An 8,037-nucleotide genomic window follows, 5' to 3' on the forward strand; every position below is an offset into this window, starting at 1 on the left:
AACCAGCTTTGACTCAGTGGCTATCCTGAACTACGACTACAAGCAACTCTTTTGAGGTGGCGCACACGAGTCCACATATTCACCATTCAATACACCACTAAGGATCCGCTTCCGTCTCCCTACGAGAAGGCAATCCATAGCACTCACACTTATCTTGCGAGTTTTAGAGTATCCACTTTCACTTGTCTATGAACTGTTATATGCAACCCAGAAGTCCTTTACCACGGACACGGCTATTCGAATAGATCATTTATAACCCTGCAGGGGTGTACTTCGTCACACATGTTTCCACCACTTAGCGTCTGCACACGACATGTGCTCGGCAGACTTCAAGCGAAAACCGACGTGGGTGTAGACCACGACCTGACTAACCACACAAGTCTCTAGTCCAGGTCCCGAGACGGGGTGTCCTCAACGGCTCCAAACAATGTGTACAGGGTCCCGAGACGCCAAACGGGCGCCCGGCATACCCGGCCACAGTGTATCTACCGCATCATAGCCCACCCCTAGGGTCAGCGCTATGCACGGCCGCCAACACATAACCTACAAACACCAGAAACTAGTTGCAACTCCTGGACAGACGACGAGAGGGGTCAATAAGTCGAGCGGGGTCATATTTCAGGGCCCAATGTGTGGTAGTAGTTGTTTCATGGATCACAAACACATAACTCAGTTCCTGAGGACGGTTTTAGTGAGACAACCCACCATGTACTCCTACATGGCCTCTCACCGCTACCTTTACCGAATCATGTTCACACACTTAGCTCACACACAGTAGGACATGTTCACAACTTTCCAATTCATCCCCGATGAATCAGACCTGACACAACTCTAAGCAATAGCAGGCATGACAAGCAAACATGAATAAGTAGGCACATCAGGGCTCAAACAACTCCTACTCATGCTAGTGGGTTTCATCTATTTACTGTGGCAATGACAGGTCATGCAAAGGAAAGGGGTTCAACTACCGCAACATGTAACAGTTGAATCGTTGTTGTCCTAATGCAGTAAAAGAGAGCAGGTGCAAGAGAGTGGGTTTGTATCGGAATGAACAAGGGGGTTTTGCTTGCCTGGCACTTCTGAAGATAGTATAGTTCTTCATCGGTGTCATCGATCACATCATCGAAACGTCGTCTACTGAAGGGGGACAAACACCGGCAATAGAGAAGAACACAATCAATGCATATGTGACAATATGATGCATGATCATGACATGGCAATATGCTATGATTTGAGCTAATGCATCTAGTTATGATTTAAATGAAGTTGGTTTGAATACATGATTCAAATTCCAACTCCATATATGATTATTTAAATGAACTTTATTTGTTTTGTCCAAAACAGAGGACAAACATTGTTCTAACATGCATGAAAATTGTACAGATGGATTCCTTGAATTTTTCTGATAAGTTTTCATACATAAATCTTTTCTTTGGAGTTACGGTTGAATTTCTATGATTTTTAGAAGTTTCGGGGTAATTTTTGAAAATAATAAATCATTTAAGATTTATTTAAATTCTAGAAAGGAATTATTGCGTCAGCATGACCTCACAGTGACGTCAGCAGGCCAACGGCTCGGTCCAGGTCAAACCTGACGTGTGGGGTCCACACGTCAGTGACAGAGTTAACTAACAGGGTTAAATAAAATTAAACTAAACCTAATATAGTTTAGTTAAGGCCTGGGCCCATATGTCAGTGACTCTAGGGGGTTAGTTAGGCGCTAATGACGGTGCCACGTCACCAGCCACCGGAGTTGGACGCCGGCGACCAAACCCAACGGCGGAGGATCGTCGGAGTTGCCCGGGACGGCACTACAGGGGTCGGCTCGACGTGCTAGAGGCACCAGAGGGATGCCCATCCTCGCGCGCATCCAGGGGATTACGCGGGAGGCTGCGGGGTGGCCGGAGACGATGGCCACATCAACCATGGCGGTGGCCGGAGCTACAGGAATGGCGGGTTCGGCGCTACGGAGTGTTTCGAGACGAACTGGTGGGGTCTGCGGCTTCCTGAGGAAGCGCTGAGCACGCCTACGTGCTCTGGTGCGACGTGCGGGTGTTGCAACCACAGCGGCGACATGGCCGGCGGCGGGGAGCGCTCGGCTCCGGTGGTTGATGTGGCTAGGGGGTGAAAACGACAGCGGGGAGAGAGGGGTTGGGAGCAGGGGCTCACGGAGATGCTGAAGAGGGGGTCAGCGAGCTCGGGGAGGTCCTGGCGGCGCCGAATCGACCGGAGACGGGCTCGGGTGCCCGAGGTTGAAGACGAAGGCGAAGACGACGTTCGGCGGCGTTTAGAGTCGCGTGAGTCAACAGGGGGCGTAGGCGACGGTGGCGGAGCTCCTGGGCATGTCGGAGAGGTGAGGGGCGGCTCAGGGCACGGCAGCAACGAGCGGCGGCGACGGCTGCGCTCGGGTGGGTGCGCGCGAGCGGGACAGGGGAGGGGATGAGCACGGGGGGAGGAGTGAGAGGGCCTGGGGGGTGCGTGGCATCTCCAGGGGGGTCGTCGCACAGGCAGGCAGCCTGGAGGTGGCCGGCGTGTGGCCACGCGCGGCGGGCACGCGCCCGCGTCCTTCTGGCGCAAGGAGGACGACGACTGGCAGCTGGGCTCTGGTGGGCTGGCTGCTGCTGGGCCTCTCAGGTAAGGCTAGGTAGGTTTGTGTTCTATTTTATTTTTCTGTTCTCTTTTCTATTTTTCTGTAATTGGTTTTGACTTAAATAAAATGCTAAGACATTTCCAAAAATCATGAAACTAATCATGGCTACTATTTATAATATATCCAACAGTAAACATTTTAGTTTATGATTATTTGAGCATTTAAAATATTTTATAGCATTTAAATGCCCAAATGCAAATACTTTATGAATTCATTCAAAAATCCAAAGTGACCTAGGAAAATGTGCACCATTTTTGGCAGAGGTTCTAGACCAATTCAAAAATGATGAACTTTTCCAAAGGAAATTTGGGATCATTGAAAATGATATTTTTTATTTGAACCTAGTTGGATTCATCTGTGCTAGGGTTTCAACAGTCCCCAATTCAAATTCATAAGAATTTAAACATGATGCAACACATGACTAGCTATCTCAGAGCATACTAGGACTAGGGATGTGACAACTTCCATCTAGTAATCGTGTATATATATGTAAGCTCCAAGCCTGATGTGCTTTAGGCGTTAAATTTGTGTATATATACGATCTTCTTGATGCATGTATAACGCGGCACACACATGAGGAAATCTGGTTATGTTTCTTGAGTCAGGATTCACTTGATTATGTTTCTAACTTATCATAATTTATTATTTGCAGATGCTGGCCTTCAGTCTTCAGAAGTTGGAGCTCTAGGAAGAAGAATCCGAGGTCACAGCTGTGAAGCATATCAACAAAGACTAGCATATTATGTGTTGTAAATGTAGGCAGTAGTAGGCTTATCTGGGCTGTAGTATACTGTAACGTTTGTAATAGACTAATGCCGTGTTGTTTTGGACGAATTTCATTTGCTATTTGGATTGTTTGAAATAATGATTGTGTATGTGATTTGAATACCCGTCAAATGGAAACCTGGCAAGTTATAATGGTTGTTTGACAGATTTTGAATTTTTTGATGTGTGGGATCAATTTTGTGATAAGCATGACAAGTGGGACCAATCTGATTGGTGGGACCAATGGCAAAAAAGACGAAAATAAAAAATCAATAGACTCTAAAAGGCTGCATCTTAGAAAAAAAGGCCGAATTAATGGCCCAAGCCCATGTAGCTAGCGAAAATTAACAAGAAATACAGTAAAAAGGCCGAATTGTCGGGCTAGGCCCATGTAGAAAATCGAATTGGACCGGGCTGAATCTTGTGCCACATCAGATTGCCACGCCGAATGCCTACGTGGCCTGGGGAGGTTGCTAGTGACCAAAACGCGATAGTAGACGTATTTTGGTCATAAACGTCTACGACCATTCCAGAAGAAAGGTCGCTATAGTCAGTTTACGACCGCCAGCTTTTGACCTTATATTTTTGGTCACAAAAAGGTCACAAATTGAAAACAGTGACCATTCAGTGACCAATAGTGCTGGTCACAAGTTGACATATTTCTTGTAGTGTCTGAGCGACGTGGGCGGCGAGGGCGGCGCGACGCTCAGCTCGAGCGCGGCGAGCGTCCGACATGGAGACGACGAAGCGACAGAGCGACAAACTGATGGAAGGGAAGCTACGGTGCACCCCTACGTGGCGCGCCAAATGTCGGGGTATGGGGTCCCGACAAACCCTTAAGGTTCGAACACTGGGGTGCGTGTGAAGCCTTTCCCTCCAACCGATCTACGCCCTAGCTCACTTGGATCTTGCGGACGGACTCGACGAACTCACAACACAGAAGGACACGGGGTTTATACTGGTTCCGGCCACCGTTGTGGTGTAATACCCTACTCCAGTGTGGTGGTGGTGGATTGCCTCTTGGGATGATGATGAACAATACAAAGGAAGAACGGCCTCCTGAGGTTGAGGCGTTCTTGTGCTCGGTGGGCTTGTGTGCGTGGGGGTGGTCTCTCTCAAGCTCCGATCAGATCGTGCCCTCACTGTGGTGGCTAGTCCTATTTATAGAGGCCCTGGTCCTCTTCCCAAATATCAAGCGGGAAGGGTGACAACAATGGCGGGCTAATTTGAAGGGGGACAGCTAGTACAAGCTATCCTGACAAAAGTAGTCTTCGCCTGCACAAAGTTCTGCTGGTGACGCTGCTCTGGGATCCATGGTGACCTCCGTCTTGCAGTCCATGGTCTTGGTCTTGTTGCACTGAAATGGAAACCTTTGCCTAAGGCCTCGGTACTCCACGGCTGCGCTTGCCCCCTTTGCACCAAAGAGGAAACAAGGACGCTGTGCGCGCTGGCGCCCGCCTGGTGTCGATCGTCACGGCTCACGTCACGAGAACCACGTGAGGTTTGCCTCGCCTTGACATCTCTGCTCCTCGCGAGCCTTCCTAGCTAGGCCACTCCGGAGGAGTCTGGGGACCCCCGTTCCCAGAACACCGACATCTGCACTTGGAAGCCCAACAACGTCTACAAGAAGAAGGTTGTGTAGCAGACATCAAGCTCTTTTCTAGCGCCATTGCCAGGGAGGTTAGTGCTTGAAGGTATATCTTTAGATCTTGTAATCGAATATTGTAGTTTCTTGTTTTATCACTAGTTTAGTTTATGAAAGAAAACTACAAAAAAATGGAATTGAGGTTGTCTCATATGATTCATCTTTTTAATATCTTTATGAGAATAAGAATTCCGATAATTGGGCTCAATTGCTAGAGGAATAATGCATTAGAATGTTTGGCACTAAATCTTTGGATGATGAGCATGATCGCAATGTTGTTAGTATGAACTCTTTGAATATCCATAGTACTAATGATGATTGCACTAGGCATGATGAAAATGTCTCTTATAAGCATGTAAACTTTTGTGGAATACATAGAGCTTGCAAGTACACACCAATTAGGGAAAATAGATTTTGCAAGAGGCATAAGTATTTGGAAACTAAATGGTTGCAAGAGAGGCTAGATGTTTGTGCTGAAAATTTAAAATTTCTTCGCCATGCTTGTGAACTTTGCAATGAACATGGTCATTTAAATCTCCAATGCAAGTTGTTTCATGATCGTATCGTGTCCAAAAATTGTGATGATTTGATTTCCCTTGCACATCATAATGAACTTAGTTTGCTTTTGGGTTATGAAGAATTGAAACGTATAACTAAGCATATTCCATAATATAACCTTGAGAAATTCCTCGATATTGATCTAGAAGAAATTTTTATGTATTGTGCGGTGAATTGCATTGAAAATCCTTATATTGCCAATTACATAAAGAAAAGAAAACGAATAGAGGATGAATATAATACTAATGAAAGGGAAGAGGCTTCCCAATATCCTCCTATTATTTCTTATGATGAACCAGGGACGAGGAGGAGCCTCCAATTCAAGAAATCTCATTAGTAAGGAGCTAAAAAAAGAGGGTAAAACCCACACATGATGTGAAGAAGGAAAAGTAAAGACGGAGAAGCAAAGGTAGAAAGGTCTCCCTCCCAAATGATGTTTCTCCTATTACTCATTGTGATAATGATAATTGCTATACTATTGGTGCTATCCATACTATTAATGATGAGAGTCATTATGCTTATGATATGAAAAGGTCCAAGCTTGGGGATGCTATGTTTGATGAGAATGACAAGTTTGAGAATATATTTGTTGCAATTAATGTTTGTCCCAAGCTTGGGGATGCTATGTTTTATGAAGATGATATGTTTAACCTCCCAAGTTTTGATATGCAAATTTATTGTGATGATAGCATGCTTCCTATTTATGATGCTTATATTTATGAAAGTGGATTTGGAGAGGTCATGACTTTATTTAGTAATGAATCCACTATTTAGGAAGAGGTTCCAATTGATTATGAGAATAAAGTTGCTACCTATGATGATTATTGTGATGATACTTATGCTATAAAGAGCAGTGATGATTATATTTATAAAACTTGTCATGGTTATGATTACCCTTTTCTGAACATTATTCTTTCAATGTGGAAACAATTTATAGTATTCGAGTTTCTTATGGTACTCCCACTATTCTGAAAGAGAAGAATTTTGCTTATGTGGAGAGTAATAAAATTTATATGCTTGTAGATCATGAAAAGAATGCTTTAGGTGCTGGTTATATTGTTGAATTCATTCATGATGCTACTGAAAATTGTTATGAGGGAGGAATTTATGCTTGTAGGAATTGTAATAATACCAAGTTTCCTCTCTATGTGCTTAAAGCTTTGAAGTTATACTTATTTTGCCTTCCTATGCTAGTTGATTATTGTTCCCATAAGTTGTTTGCTCACAAAATCCCTATGCATAGGAAGTGGGTTAGACTTAAATGTTCTAGTCATATTCTTCATGATGCTCTCCTTATGTTTCAATTCTTATCTTTTATGTGAGCATCATTGAAATCATCATGCCTAGCTAGGGGCGTTAAACAATAGCGCTTGTTGGGAGGGAACCCAATTTTATTTTAGTTCCTTGCTTTTTGTTCCTGTTGAGTAATAAATAATTCATCTAGCCTCTATTTAGATGTGGTTTGATGCTTTTAATTATTGTTTGTTCCAAGTAGAACCTTTGGGAAGACTTTGGGAAAGTCTTTGCGATCTTGCAGTAAAAAAACAGAAACTTTAGCGCTCACGAGATTTGCTAATTTCTTTACTGGACAGTGATATTTAGTTAATTCTTTTTGAAGATGATTAATAGATAAATTCCTCACGTTTAGAAATTTATTGGAGAATTTTTTGAGTTCCATAAGTGTACGTTTGATCCAGATTACTACAAACTGTTCTGTTTTTGACAGATTCTGTTTTTCTATGTGTTGTTTGCTTATTTTGATGAATCTATGAGTAGTATCGGAGGGTATGAACCATAGATAAGTTGGAATACAGTGGATATTACACCAATATAAATTTAGAATGAGTTCAAAATAGTACCTAAGTGGTGATTTATTTTCTTGTACTAACGGAGCTTACGAGTTTTCTGTTAAGTTTTGTGTTGTGAATTTTTCAAGTTTTGGTAAAGATTCGATGGACTATGGAATAAGGAGTGGCAAGAGCCTAAGCTTGGGTATGCCCAAGGCACCGAAAGGTAATATTAAAGGACAACCAAGAGCCTAAGCTTGGGGATGCCCCAGAAGGCACCCCCTCTTTTGTCTTCACTCATCGGTAACTTTACTTGGACCTATATTTTTATTCACCACATGATATGTGTTTTGCTTGGAGCGTCATTTTATTTTCTTTTGTTTTGCTTGCTGTTTTAATAAAATACCAAGATCTTAAATTCTTAAATGTTAGAGAGTCTTCACATAGTTACATAATTATTTGACCACTCATTGATCTTCACTTATATCTTGCGGAGTAGTTTGTCATTTGCTCTAGTGTTTCACTTATATCTTTTTAGAGCACGTCGGTGGTTTTATTTTGAAGAAATAGATGAACTCTCATGCTTCACTTATATTATTTTGAGAGTATCTAGAACAGCATGATAATTTGCT

This window comes from Triticum urartu, chromosome 5 (genome assembly GCF_003073215.2).
Source record: "Triticum urartu cultivar G1812 chromosome 5, Tu2.1, whole genome shotgun sequence".
Taxonomy (NCBI): Eukaryota; Viridiplantae; Streptophyta; class Magnoliopsida; order Poales; family Poaceae; genus Triticum; species Triticum urartu.